General features: G+C 45.5%; 1 protein-coding gene across 2 annotated transcripts in view; it reads left to right on the forward strand.

Moving 5' to 3' along the window:
- The window catches only part of ASTN1 (astrotactin 1), a 335,381-nt gene that overhangs the window by 280,615 nt on the left and 39,052 nt on the right, over positions 1-15,714 (forward strand). The gene's annotated exons all lie outside the window — the stretch shown is intronic.

A 15,714-nucleotide genomic window follows, 5' to 3' on the forward strand; every position in this document is an offset into this window, starting at 1 on the left:
CACCTAAGTATTGTAAATAATTATTCAAGACGTGGAGTGGAGGTCCTGAAATACTACCATTTAAAAACCATCCACTCCATGCAAGCACCATCCAAATAGCATTGCATTTCAGGGAGAAATATTTTGTAACTTGAAAGGTTGGTTTGGGAGATCAAAATTTAATCTTATGCCACTAGTGTAGCATTTTTATTTGAATTAGTTAAAGCTCAGCATGGTCAACAGCATCTTTTCTACCCCTTTCCCCCCTAATATTAATTAAAGAATCACCCAATTCCCAGAGGAATTTGTTGCAGCCTTGAGGGTCCCCTTGGGACGGTAGAGATCACGTCGCTCTGAACAGGCTTGCCGTCAATAGCAAGGATTCCTGAGAGACAACCAACCACATCTTTTGATTGAGGTCATGCATCAAACCTGTACGTGGAAGCATGTTGTCATAAACGAATTATAAATTTAATGGCATCTCTTCCTTCCCTCTTTCCCATCCCGTGGGGCTCTTGGGGACTTTGTGACTCCAGTACTGAAGCCAGTGACTCAGACATATTCTGTCTCTGCTACCTCCTGCCAGCTCAGTCAGGCAGCTCGGGACTGTCAGAAGTCTGGACTAAGTCATGGGTTTCTCAGCCTCATTTTGGGGGGCAAGTGTTGGAGCCCTTCCTCAATCCTAGTTTTGTTTCCCCACAACGTGAGGGACTTCTGATCCCTTTACTATGTAGGAATTGACTTTATAGCCACCTTGGTGGGTTAAGTTCCTGCAGACTTGAAGCCTGCTACTTTAGTCCCTATTACTGGGTATTCTTGAGTATTCTGCTATCTCTAGCCCATAGGGATCCTCGGTTGGTTTTTGTTTTGTTTTTCTTGAGCATCAATTTAGAAAAAAAATCCTTATGTATTTATTGAGTACCTATTGGGTGCCAAGACTGTGCTAGGTGATGGAGTAATGATGGTGAACAATGGCTGCCATTGAAAGCTAAGATATCAGAGGCCGTGCTAAGGGCTTTGCCTTTATTATCCCATTTAATCTCAGAACAGTTCTATGAGATATGAGATAAGGTCTGTTTATAAACCCATTTTACAGATAAGGAAACTTCAGCTCAAAGTGGTGAAGCATTATTATAACTCTCTGAGCTCTGAATCTGAACATGGGTCTTTGCCAGTTGTGGTGGGAGCCTGGGATATGACATGCTCACAGCATCCGCCTCTGGTGCTTACCCTGAGACCAGAAGGACTGCTGCACCCCTCTCTGGCCTTCCCCTTCATTTCCGGGACCAGACATCTGCTTTCCCACTTTGACTGGTTGTCCAACCTCAAGGGTCCCAGAGACTCTAGCCTCTTCATAGCTCATGTCCTAATACACCATTGGGTCTGGGAGCTTCTGTTGGCTCAGTGGCTGAGTGGGGCCATGTCTGGCTGGCTGGCTGGCTGCTGGGGCTGTGACTGTTGCTGTTCCCTGTAAATCACTGCCCAGTCATTTCTTTATGGAAAAAAACAAACCATGTGTGTGCATGAGAGAGAGTTAGACATTATAGGAGACCTTGGCTTTAATGGGGAAAGAGACAAGATGGTTATCTTTATTGGTTATCGTAACTGCCAGCTGGGCCCTGCTACACGAATAAGAGCTTCCTTCTTCCTTGGCAGGGCCCCATGCAGAAACCACAAACTTATGTCTTTTTAACATTTATAATTATTTTAGTATCTACTATAATTACAAGAATTCAGGGAAGTAACTGCCACTGTGATTTTACATTACTTCCCTGGGTTGAACGTCATGATTAAGTTTTCCTTATGGCATTTGAATGAGATGAGTTAACGGTGGAATTTGTTAATATATACACACCTTTTAATCATTGTCTGAAGGAGAGTATTAGGTCTGGCTTCTACAATTGCCCCTCATTTTTTCATCCCCCTGCATGGAACTGTCTGCATAGGTGTTCCCTCCTTTTCACTTTCCATGAAATCCTTTCTTTTGAGATGAACATGCATGACTGAGTAGGTCTGTTTTTGATCAAGAGCATAAAAGTTTTCTGACCTTCGTTATTACGCACCTAAAGTAAGACTGACCAAACAGTGCTTTTTTCTAGCAAAATCCAGCATGCAAGGTGACCGTAGATGGCCAGTTGGAATCTACTCCTTGTGGTAATACCCTTCCCAGGGCCAGCATGTGGTCCTCTTGGCTGGGGAGCATGCTTGGTTACTTTTGGAACAGTTCAGGCCATTGTCATCAAAGTCTGAATCAGTAGTTTTCAAATTAGGCTGCTTGTACCCTGGGGCTCTGAGAAGATGCTTGAATGGCTCCATAAACAATGCAGTTGTTTATTTTTACCTAACAGTAATGATGTTAAATGCCTAAGGAGTCTATTCCTGACTTTCATCTCTTTTACATACTCGGGTTAGTTGTAGAATTTTTAAAAGTGTTCTGACGATATTTATAAAATGAATTACTCTTGGTGTCCTCCAACATGTTATCTGAAGTCAGAATCATTTGGTGTGCCTGGTAACATGTATATCCCCCACTCCACCCTGCTGATTTAAGGAAATACCGAGAAGATCAGGTCACAGGATAATAGACGTTTAACATTTAGTACTGTCTATATGACTCCACTGGAAGCTCACATCTAGTTTCTCCTGGACATTTCTCTTTGCTGATCTTAATCGGTATCCTTTGACTGTAATAAACCATGAACACAAGCATTAAAAGAAAAAAAAAAAAAAAAGGGACGTGGAACTCATTCTTCTGAAATGCTCCCCCTGCTGTGACATCCCTGACAAGTGGCTGTCTGGCATCTACAAGAACCCTGCTGCTAGCCAGTGCTCATCATCTCCAAGGCTGCCCATCCTACTTGGTATCAGTTATAAATTAATATAAAAATTGTCCTTGAAGGAATCAAGAGGCTTCCTTTAGCCTCCCCACCCTCAGGTGTAGGTTTCAAAATTTCCTCCTAGGTGTACCCAAAGCCTGTCTTCCATGCCTCTAATATCACTCCCTGTCGTATCATTGTCTCCTTTTCTATCTACTCCTCCCACCATGCACACTGGAAAATGGGCTTTCTTTTTTCTTATTATCTGTGTACATTAGCACTGAGTACTGTACCTGACACATAGTAGCACTCAATGAAAATCTGTGGTTCAGTCAACTCAGCTCCCTCTCACTTAATAAGATCCGTCCCTTGGATCTTCATTCTGCCCTCTGAGATACACAGAATTCATGAGATCCCTCTTCCACATGACAACCCTTCAGATATTTACAGAGAGCACTGCTAAGTCTGCTTCCAAGTCTCCCTGTATCCATTCTAACTGCCCCAATTCCTTCAACCAGTGTTCATATGACACTGTCTCCAGGTGCCCCGGAATCCCCACTGCCTGGCCTTTCATTGGAGTCTCTCCCCACTTGTGACGCTCAATCCTAAACCAACTCAAGGCGTGTGGCTTGACAAGGCACTGTCTCTCTCCATCACCTTGGTCACTACACTTTCTTAATACAATCTAAGATATTCATGGGCTTAGCAGCCATGCTCCATTCATTGCCAGCCTCTTCATCTTGTAACCTTTGTTTCCCATGCATCCGGCTCTTTCCACCATTTACAAATGGTGTTGCAAGCAGGCTGAGCCACTGAGTGGCCCACACAAGCCAGTGTGGGTTGAAGCTCTGGGTGAAACCTCATCTTATAATGAGAGTTTCATTAAGTTTGGACAGGCAGCTGCAGAGACCAGAGAGTCTGATAAGAGAGGGCACAGGTTACTGGGGAGATGAAAAGAGCCTGGTCCACTCAGTGCATTTTTTTTTTTTTTTTTTTTTTGCGGTATGCGGGCTGGCCTCTCACTTTTGTGGCCTCTCCCTTTGCGGAACACAGGCTCCGGACGCACAGGCTCAGCGGCCATGGCTCACGGGCCCAGCTGCTCTGCGGCATGTGGGATCTTCCAGGACCGGGGCACGAACCCGTGTCCCCTGCATTGGCAGGCGGACTCTCAACCACTGCGCCATCAGGGAAGCCCCACTCAGTGCATTTTAAACTCAAGAGGACCAAGAGGTGTGGGACTTGTGTGGAATCCAAAATCACCATCAGGAGCCACAGTCTGTTTGAGCTCAGGGCTCCAAGGAGCAGGAAAGCAGCATAAATTTCAGTGAGGCAAAGCTAAGTGGTAATGGACTTTAAGTCCTCTCATATATAGTTAATTTGCAGAATAAATTGGTCGGGGCAACAAAAGGATTTAACACCCAAATTCATTTGCAAAACAGAAGCTAGATGAGCATCGAGAGGAAAATGGAGACCGTTACAACATTCCCTTGCCGGTTGGAGTAGTAGTAGTATTGAATAATATTTTTATTAAAAATTTCTAGACCATTTGGTAGTTAAAGATATTTATAAGTGAGTCCTTGCAGCATCCAGCAAGGCATCAAATCTCTTGCTGTGGAGTCGCACAAGCCCCGAAGACTCCCACCTGCCCCAGTAACTCAGGTTAGCATCCCGAACACACACACACACACACACACACACACTCCCTGTACACAATGTACTGCTGAGTTTTTGTAATGTGGAGACAAGGCAAGTAATGGTCATATGTCAGTTTTACCCATTTCAGAATCGTCACGGGGTGTCCCCAGACTGTATTCCTCTTGTCCAGGTTTGAAGTGAGAAAGAAAAGAGGTGACAAGGTAGGAGCTGGAGCCAATAGGAGAAGAGATGGAATCAGTGGAGTCACAAAGAGAATGTTGCTGGGCTGATGGTCCTGGCAAAGCTAAAGGCGCTCATGGGTACCCCCAGCTGAGAAATAACGCCGCGTGGTGAACAAAGGGAAGCATCCATTTCACTCTGTGGATATGGCCAGAAGCTCACAGAGGCCCCCAGTGGAAGCCCTCAACATTAGCAGAGGCCAAAGCTGGTGCAGGGAGCTCCCTGTTCTCTTCACTCTCTCTGTTTCTATTACAGTTTTCTCCCTCTACTTGACCCTGGGCTATTCCCCTGTGTTTTTCTGGCTCCTTCTTGGGGAGGGCCAGGAAAGAGGGAAGGCACTGGCTCCTGAGTGGTCTGGGGGTGCACACTTGGCTTCTCATCTCAGCCTTCCAGACTGGAAAACAAGACTGGGGAAAAAAAAGCCTTTAATCTCCAGACAGGGGCACAGAAAGTTCTCTCCTGGTGGCCCGCTGAGCTTGCCCACTCCTCACGTGGTCTTTCTGCTGATGGAGATTTGAAATAACTAATGCCGCAGGTGTTCCTCATTTTCACCTCTCCCGGCCGCGTCCTCCCTCCCACTCCCTCTCTCCATGCTGCTCTGTCTGTAGCGAATCAGCAGGGATAATCTGCTGCAGCTCTGCACATCCGGAAGGCTGTGACTCTGAATCTCTCTGTCAGGTTTGTTTATTTATTTATTTATTTTTGCTGGTTTGGAAAAAGCTTTAATGCAATGGATAGTTATTGGAATAATAACTACAGTGAATTTAGTATCAAGCCAAGAAGATATTAACTTTTTTTTAAAACTATCTTTACCATTTGGAATCACAAGTTGAATTTTCAAAAAATAAAGAAAATGGATAAAAAAATGATGCCATGCATTGTAAGATGTAGTGTTCTTATCAATGATCTTCATATTGATAATTATACTTAAAAAAAAATGTCTGGCAATGATCATCCATTTCACAGAGAAATCTACCTCATGATGGAGTTTGGAGAGGCAGGAACAATGAGTTAAGGGGACAACCTCTGTGGCCCAGGTCCCTTTGGCCTGTTCTCCTCTTCCCTACCAGGAGGAGGTACATGAAAATCATCAGCTGGCCTGTGGATGAGATGGGGGACCCTGATGCCATTGAGATTTAGCCAAAGTATAGGGCTTCAGGGCTGGTTCTTGATCCTCTGAGGCCTTGCGGGCCATCTTCAATCTGGCTGCACACAGCTGCGGCTGGGCTGGGGACGCTGATGGAGGTGGAAACTTCTTCCCTCTTCTCATTGTGCTGGGAGGAGGTCAAGGGGATATGGACGGCCAGCCCCCAAATGGCCAGCCAATGAATCGTCACTGGCTGTGGGGCAGGGCAGGGCTGACTGTCAGTGTCACAGTGTTAGAGGCTACTATGGCTGCTCCAGTGGGTTGGATAGTGTCCCCCCAAAATCAATGTCCCTCTGGAACCTCACATTGTGACCTTATTTGGAAATAGGGTCTTTGCTGATGTAATTTAGATGAGGTTATCCTGGATTTAGGGTGGGCCTTGTGTCTTTATAAGAGAAAGCAGAGGGAGATTTGGACACACACACACAGAGAAGAAGGCCAGGTAACACTGAGGCCAAGATTGGAGTGATGCAGCTATAAGCCAAGAAACACCAAGGATTGCCAGGAGCCACCAGAAGCTAGAATGGGCAGGAAGGATCCTCCCCTAGAGCCTTCAGAGGGCCTGTGGTCCTGCTCACATCATGGCTTTCGACGTTTAACCCCCAGAACTGGAGAAAGACATTTTTGTTGTTGTAAGCCACTCATGTGGTGCCATTGGTTATGGCAGCCTTAGGAAACGAAACAGGAATGATTTGATAGGAACAAAAAACTTGGCCATCCGCCGAGAGTCACATGAGAGGCATTTGGTGAATAAAGAAATGAGACTGTAACAGGCAAATGAAAAACCGGAATCATATAAACATTATAAATGTGGGTGTTAGACAATGTACACACAAATTTATTACAATTTGTGATAGGGAGTACCTACAGAGTACCAGGTGCTGGGCTCTAGGGATGCAGGGATGAGCAAGTCCCACCCTGGAAGTGAGTGGGATGGACAAGACATAAAACTAAACTCAAGTCTGTTACAGTGTTGTAGGTACCCCTCTGGACACAGGCACTAAGTACCTTCTGCTAGGGATGATGGGAGCAGAGTGGCATATATATATATATGGAAGGATGGAAGGTAGGGAAGAAAGAAAAGAGGGGAGGGAGGGAGGAAGGAAGGAGGGAAGAAGGAAAATAGATGGGGAGGGAGGGAGGAAGGAGGAAAGAAAGAAAAGAGGGGAGGGGGTAGGAAGGAAGGAGGGAAGAAAGAAAGGTAGGGAGGGAGGAAGGAGGGGGGGAAGAAAGAAAAGAGGTGGGGAGGGAGGGAGGAAGGAAGGAGGGAAGAAAGAAAAGAGGTGGGGAGGGAGGGAGGAAGGGAGGGAAGAAAGAAAAGAGGTGGGGAGGGAGGGAGGAAGGAGGGAAGAAAGAAAAGAGGTGGGGAGGGAGGGAGGAAGGAAGGAGGGAAGAAAGAAAAGAGGTGGGGAGGGAGGAAGGAAGGAGGGAAGAAAGAAAAGAGGGGAGGGAGGGAGGAAGGAAGGAGGGAAGAAAGAAAAGAGGGGAGGGAGGAAGGAAGGAGGGAAGAAAGAAAAGAGGGGAGGGAGGAAGGAAGGAGGGAAGAAAGAAAAGAGGTGGGGAGGGAGGGAAGGAGGAAGGGGGGAAGAAAGAAAAGAGGTGGGGAGGGAGGGAGGAAGGAGGGAAGAAAGAAAAGAGGTGGGGAGGGAGGGAGGAAGGAAGGCGGGAAGAAAGAAAAGAGGTGGGGAGGGAGGAAGGAAGGAGGGAAGAAAGAAAAGGGGAGGGAGGGAGGGAGGAAGGAGGGAAGAAAGAAAAGAGGGGAGGGAGGGAGGAAGGAAGGAGGGAAGAAAGAAAAGAGGGGAGGGAGGGAGGAAGGAAGGAGGGAAGAAAGAAAAGAGGCAGGGAAGGAGGAAGGGGGGAAGAAAGAAAAGAGGTGGGGAGGGAGGGAGGAAGGAAGGAGGGAAGAAAGAAAAGAGGTGGGGAGGGAGGAAGGAAGGAGGGAAGAAAGAAAAGGGGAGGGAGGGAGGAAGGAAGGAGGGAAGAAAGAAAAGGGGAGGGAGGGAGGAAGGAAGGAGGGAAGAAAGAAAAGAGGGAGGGAGGGAGGAAGGGGGGAAGAAAGAAAAGAGGGAGGGAGGGAGGAAGGAAGGAGGGAAGAAAGAAAAGAGGTGGGGAGGGAGGGAGGAAGGAGGGAAGAAAGAAAAGAGGTGGGGAGGGAGGGAGGAAGGGAGAGAAAGAAAGAGAAAGAAAGGAAAAGGGAAAGAAAGACATTTTTAGGGTGCGTTGGGACAACAGTGAAATCCACCGGGTCTCCCACAGCCCACACACGTGTGCACTAAGTGCGCTGTGCACGTGCTTCCGGACAAGCCCTCTGAGCCACTCAGGCTTCCTGGCCTGGCCTTTATGATGAATCCTAATGAGGCTTTGGGTTGCAGCCTTGAGGAACTGCAGGCAGTCAGAGAGTAAAAAGAGCTAAAAACCTTTTGCTTCTTTCCATCCCTGTGTGTTTGTTGAACGCTTATCAAGTGCAGGGCCTGGGTGAGAGCCACGACGCTCCAGCAAAACAGAGGCAGCTTCTTGCCCACTGGGGACGAGCAGTCTAGCTGATTAGAAGAGCTCATTTTTGTAGTAAAAGCTTTAGGGCTTCCCAGGAATTCTTGGATTTTATTTTTGTTCCTCTTGAGACGCATGGGCTGTTTAGGGATGCATATTCAGGCATCTTTAAAGTGGTGGTTGCATCACTGGGCTGTCTTCATATTTTCCTTTTCACACTAAGTTTAAGATTGAAAAGAGGTCACTTTTTTTTTTTTTAGCACTCGGGGGTCGCTGCTAGACAAAGGCTATCTTTGCGTTTTTATTGATTCCTTGGTAGAGGCTGCTCTCCTGCTATTTCTTGGACTCAACCTCTCATCCCAAATGGAACATCACTATTACTGACCAAAAAGAGGCTGACGGAGGCTTTGGCCAATTTGTCAATTTGTTACAAAATTAAAACTGTTCCCACATCAAAGCTGACTAACAGCTTTTGGCAAAGACAAAGCACTGCAGCTACACCAAAACTTCAGTTTCACATGAACCTACTGAACCAGGAGCCTCAACCAGGCAATTATTTGTTTGACAACATGCCTATTAAGAGGGGGACAGTCTTCAGAAAATGTAACCTTATGTTATTGATCCACTTTTTAAGAGCTGTTTGGGGACGAGATACTATTTTCTTTCTGTCTCCTACAGCTTCCACATCTGCATGGTCATAATTGATGAACAAAATCATCACCTGCAGGTGCCTTGGGGAAAGGTTTAATTCTGTTTGGTAGGCAATGCTTCGTGAGTGAGGCAGAAAATTGGAAAACAACATTTTTAGAGAAGAAAAATGTCAACAAGAACTGGAAAACTAAGCATTTTCTGCTAAGTACCAGTTAAACAAAACATTTAATTTTCCAGAGGACACCTTTTCTTGAATGTCCCGTTAATGGTGCTTTGCTGAGGTGCTCAGTGGGTATTTGATGACCACTGACTATTACACTGGACTTCACCACACCCAGACATGCTGTTCATGCTTATAACAAAGACCATCTGATCTGCTATTTCCAGAAATTTCTTGAAGGAATACCAAAGAACTAGAGCTGAAGTGTACAGTAACTTTAATATTTTTTTGGTTTACATTACATCCCTGTATCTTATTTATTTTATACTTAGTAGTTTGTACCTCTTAATGTAATTTTAGAACACAAAGGATACATCCTGACAAAGGATTTTTGTTTTTTAATTGTGGATTTATTTGTAAGAAAGGACAAGAGTATAAACTCTCTGGAATTGGGACTGTTTCCGAACATGTTGGATAGTTGTCTAGTATTTCATCCCAAAAGAAAGATGTGCTTCCTCTGAGCTAATGGGTAGTGATGAATGTGTAGTGGGAAAGGTGGATGGGCTCCAGTGTGCAGGCTGAGACTGGGCAGAGTAGAAAAAGTGCAGAAGGCATGGTTCTCTGTGACCGTCCTTGAGGTCTAGAATGCCTCTCTCTCTTGCTGTCACACTGCCTTGTTTGCTGGTGAAGGGGTCCACACAATGTTGAATCCCAGTACAATGCTATCGCTTAACTCTCAGAGCTGCCTAGAACCCCACAGCAATGTACCTCCACCTCAGCTACTGGTACCCATGGCCCCGCAGGCCCAGGACACCAGTCACAGCCTTTTGACACATTGTGACATTAGTGACCACAACTTTCTCACATTTTCTAGTCACAGGAGAACCACTGTCTGCTCTTCAACGCCACAGTCGGCTACCCCTTTTCTTTTTTTTTTTTTTTTTTTTTTTGCGGTTCACGGGCCTCTCATTGCTGTGGCCTCTCCCGATGCGGAGCACAGGCTCCGGACGCGCAGGCTCAGCGGCCATGGCTCACGGGCCCAGCCGCTCCGCGGCATGTGGGATCTTCCCGGACCGGGGCACGAACCCGTGTCCCCTGCATCGGCAGGCGGACTCTCAACCACTGCGCCACCAGGGAAGCCCTACCCCTTTTCTTAAACGTAAATCCTTAAGTCCCAAGGTGATTACCCAGTGCACGTTAATAACCTTTGAGATATGTGTGTATACTTTCAAAATTTGCAAAATGTATTTTTGCAATATTATCTCAAATCTTTGCAACTAGATTATCTCTGACCAATTCCCGTTTGTACATGAAAGTAGTGGAACTCACTCTGAGTTGATGTCTCTCTTTGAAGAAAACTAGAAAATCTCAAAAGAACCCAGGACAGCAAGGTGAGAAATGAAATTAAACCCAGCCCGTCTAGTTAGTACCTGCACAACACAGGGAGTAGTCACTTTGTATACAAGTCATTATAAATGATCTATTAGTTGGACAAACACTTGTAGGCATTCCATAAATATTTGTTTAATGAATTGTCAAATGCATTAGTTACATTACATGTTAGGCACTGTGGGATATTATAGTGGCGAACAAGACATAATTTCGTCCTTCAAGGAGCCCATCATTTGATGGTGTGGCTGGCAGCTGTGTAGGTAAGTAGACAGGCATTGTGAGAACCATTAATTTTAGAGACTACTCACTATGTCCCAGCTCCGCTAAACTCTCTGCATGGATTTTATCAGTCCATCATTACCACAGCCTTACTAAATCAGTTGTTATTATCATCTCCATCTTATGTATGAGAAAGCCCAAGCACAGAAAGGTTAAGAAACCACCTCCAAATTACACAGCTAACAAGTGGTAACGTCAGAAATCAAGCCCAGGCAGTCTGACTCAGACCTTGCAGAGAAGTAGATGGCTTGAGGGAGGTAAAGTACATAGATTTAAGATTGATTAGGAGAGCAAGAAGGAACCCACAAAGAAGCCAGGATTTCTGGCTCGAGCAATAGGGAAATTGATGCCCTTTCCTGAGCAAGGACCTATGGAAGGAGGAGCAGGTTGCTGGGGGGGTGTGGAGACATGAGGACTGCAGTTTGGGACACGTTGAGTTTGAAGTGCCTATTGAACATTCAGATGGATTTCCAAGCAAGCATATTAAGTTCTGTTATACTTTGGGAAGCAATCCCAGCTAGAAATGTAGCTTTGGCTGTCATCAGATAACGTTTTTTTTTCTTTCTACTTGATTGCTTGAAGCTTTGGTAAGGGGCTAGAGACTATTTACAGATGCGTTGGCTTTATTCTTTATGTTTGACTTGTTTTTAAAATTTAAATCTATGGTCATGACTTACTATATTCACTCCCCTTTTCCCTCCAAGGGGGGAAAAATATATATATCCATGGATATATAGATAGACATAGATAGAAAGAGATATGGAAATGGATATATACACCTAAACCAGGGAAAGGAGTTTCAAATATGAAGAAGACACAATCCCTGCCCCCAGAGCACCCATTATCTCCTATTGAGGTGTAGAGAGAAGTGGCCGGGTCACGCCCTATCCACTTGTCCCTGATTATGAATCCATCGTATTGTATTTTGGTCAGGTCTCAGAAAGTGTGTCTCATGGCAGGTCTAGGAGTTCAATTTAAGGCCATCCAGAGCGACCTGACCCTCTCTGTTTACAGACATAACTAAACACCCTAAGAGGCTGATTTGACCCTGGGTACATGGGTGGAAATGTGAATTCGGGTAACTTCAGGATTTCTGGTGTGAACAGGAGTAGACTGGGGTGGGGGGAGTGGGAGTGGGAGTAGGTCATGGAAATCAGGGTGTCCGTGGGCTTCAGGGTGCAGTTCACTATGGCTGTGCTTCATTTACCCCATGTCAAGCTTTCTTTCCTGTGGGTCCTAAGCTGTCTCCAAAAGCTGGAATCTGACAAGTTTGCATTTGATTTTTTTTTTGGCTGCCTAATGAACTGCCTCTGTAGTTCTAGCTGTGATGTCATTAGCATCTCATTGCCTTGGGCACCAACTCAGGAGAGAGATTCTTAAGCAGTCCCAGAATCCTACAGGAATGGTACCAATTTACTTCATAACAACTAATTCACCTTCATGACCTGTCAGTTTCCAGCAGTAGAGCAGATCCTGCATGAGGATGGTCAGTCACTTTTATCATCCTCCTATGCTCCTGAGTCTAGGTGGGTCAATATGTACATGCCTAAGGCCACAGGCACATCCACAAAGAGATTTTGAACACTGAGGATGCCAATAATCTCATACCACAATATTCTATTGGGGAAATTCATCCACTGTGTGCTGTAGGATACAGATTTAGCCTAAAGCAAATGGCATTTATTTATAGCAAACTGTATTTGCAGAATGCTTTGCAGTTTGGGGGTTGTTAACGACATTCCAGGTTGGCTGTTCTTCTACTTGTAAGAAAGCTAAGTGTGATGAGGACCCCAAAGCCTCCCCTGAGAGCAATAGGGTGAATTTTGCAAATGGGGCTGAGTAGGGGGGGCAACACACTTGGGTCAGAAGTTACCTTTGTGAGTTATATTCTTTTAAGACCTTAATTGTAGCTTATTTTTGTCCAGAAACTGTGTATTTGTTGAAATAGAATACTCATTTTTATTAAGAAACAAGATAGTGTCTCAAATTACTAGAGCATTTCTACCCAGGATCTAGAGGGCAGAAGAGTGACGAGGTAAGAAAGGACTGTCATTGGAGTGGACATGGAAGAAGGTGGCCTTTGAACCATAAGGAAATAAGGCAGAGACTCTTCCCTCCACTCTCCACACACAGACCTCGCCACCACCCACTCCAACACTGAGCTGGGGGTTAAAAGCAAATGTCAAAGCTCAGACTCTCCTGAAGCTTTTAGGTTTGAACTCTTTCACTCCCCACAGACACGTTGGTTATTGGTGCTCTCTTTGGGCAAAGGGAGATTTATCTGGGCTTTCACCACTGGACTCCATCATTTTAAGGAGTATTTCCCGATTGTATCTTTAATGGCGCATGGAAAATGCATTTCCTTTTTGAAAAATCTCTCTCATACACACACATCTATTCTTCGCTGGAGCCTGAATAGATGGCTTTGGGGAGTTAACTGCTCATTACTTCTGTGTAAATCTCGCTCCTCTCTAGACAGCTCCATCCTGCATGATGAGGGGACCAGAGGGGCGGTTCGTCTTGGCCTCCAGCAGGGCCTGCTCTATATGGGCTTGAATATTATCAGGAGAAGGAAAATACAATTCTGATGAAAAGAGTTTGGTGGCCTCTCACCATCTTCCTCTGTAAACCCCTTCCTGTGCTTCTCTACGTCCTAATCTTACACCAATCCAGGGCGGAAGGATACTGAAGGGGATTAGTTGCATCTTGATTTTAATTGGGAAAGCCAGAAGACGGAACAAGGGGAGCAGCCCCTCAACTGTTTACAGCGATTGCAAGCCTTAATGAGGCAGCGCTGGAGGGCAGGGAGGCTGTCACTCAGCTTGGCTGCGTTTGGGGTTGCAGTGCCCTCTCGTGGCCCAATTTGTCTGTCAGATGGTGCACCCTAAGTGATGAATGGGCAGGGGTTATATGTCTTATATACGGATGTGTATGTAGGGTGTCGGGGTAGTTTCTGGGTGTTTGGGGAGTAAAAGTGAGAGAAAAGAAATTTGGTGGCATATTATTTCCCCCTTGAAGTAAACTATACTCCATGTGAAGGATATGGAGGGGGAATTTTTTTTTTTCGGTACGTGGGCCTCTCACTGTTGTGGCCTCTCCCGTTGCGGAGCACAGGCTCCGGACGCGCAGGCTCAGCGGCCATGGCTCACGGGCCCAGCCGCTCCGTGGCATGTGGGATGTGGGATGTGGGATCCTCCCGGACCGGGGCACGAACCCATGTCCCCTGCATCAGTAGGCAGACTCTCAACCACTGCGCCACCAGGGAAGCCCCTGGTGGAGGGGGATCTTTATTTCCCTTTAGAGTTTTATTCTCCCTTCCTTGTGTCTCTCACAATTATGTCTCTCACTCTATATTTTTCTCCTTAGGATAAGTTTTATGGATTTGTTTACTCAGCTTTTTATTATTTGATTGAAAGGAAATTGTACCATGGCTTTTTTTGGTTTGTTTTTTTAAAAGTAGCCAGGTGTTATTTTTCCGTAAGTTTACTTTCTGTGGTACCAAAGTGGCCACACCAGATTGATCACGCCTTTTCTTTCCTCTCACAGAAGTCATTTTAGAACTGATATCACCATCTAGTGGTCATTTCATAGAAATGCTTCTCGCAGCCTCTGTTGAATACTTTCTCAACCAGGAGGTTGAGATGAAGCGTGGATGGATAATGAAATGCTTGTGAGGGTCAGGAGGGCCAGCAAGAGACCCTCCAGCTCCCCGGCAAGGCTTGCACAGTGAAATGTTTTAATTCTTATCTTGAAAAGAAGCATAGTCCCTACTGATTTTTTTTTTTTTCATTTACTTTCTCAATGAACGAGGGCCCGTTTTTCTAGAAATCACATCACAGTTGCAAAGCTCTCACCCCACCCCTACTTATCGCAGCCCAGTTCATACAGCCTGTTGAAGAAGATTGGAGGCCTGGCCAGGGGCTGGGTGAGGAGAGTCCTGCCAGGTCGTGGCCGCTTTACAAACCCTCCCAGTGGGGTTCACTGAGTTTCATGAGCCTGAATGTCAATCAAGATGTACACATGGCTTGGAGTTGACTCTGGGGCTAGCTGGTGTGGGCTTCTGGACTTCCTGTTGGAGGCCATCTTTCTTGGTTTTGGTGTGTGCGGTTATGCAATTCTCTTATAACCTAGCAAGGGCTTGAGCTCAATCTTTGATCCGTTATTAAACAAAAGGCACGTGTGAAATAAATTATATTCCATATTTATAGTTTCTAAGTGAGCCTTTGCCTTTGCACACAGAAGGAATCTGGTGTCAATGGAGCTGCTGGTAAAAATGCCTCATCTGCACAGTGATGATGCTCATGTGGGAAACAACAGTTCTGAAATGCCTCTGGACACTTCCAAACGGTCTTACATTACATCGCAAACAAGGGGAGGATAACAGTGCTCCCTCAGCCCCATAAGAGGGAACTCTGCTATGAAGTCATAAGTCGTATCTCACAATTACCTTCTGGAACCACTTTGCAAATCCTTCCAACCAGTTTTCCCAAAGATCTGGACCCTCAAGCTTGGCACTCTTGATGAGCCTGAGGACCAGAAGGAACATTCTGTGTCTGCCTATTGTTTCCAAAAGCCCAGCCATCTCCCTGAAATTGTTTCATGTGCGGGCATACAACTGTGCACAGAGGACCAGGGCTCTCCTAAGGAACCCAAAGCTTTTTGTTAGCAGATCTGCTTCCATCTTTCTTTAGACTTAATAAATTAACTGAAAAATCATGAAGGCTTGGAAGAGAAATATCAAGCAATGCTTTCTTCAATAGGGAAAAACTATTCTGGTAGGCATTTCCAATGTTTGTCACCAAAAATAAATCAAGAGCTTCCCCAAATACCTTTTACTCATCAATCAAGGGCAATGTGGACCCATCTTTCAGGCTTGTAGTGCAAGTCTTTTTTAAAAAGTCAAACTTCCCTCTGTATCTTTAATA

The sequence above is a fragment of the Mesoplodon densirostris genome, chromosome 2 (assembly GCF_025265405.1).
Source record: "Mesoplodon densirostris isolate mMesDen1 chromosome 2, mMesDen1 primary haplotype, whole genome shotgun sequence".
NCBI lineage: Eukaryota > Metazoa > Chordata > Mammalia > Artiodactyla > Ziphiidae > Mesoplodon > Mesoplodon densirostris.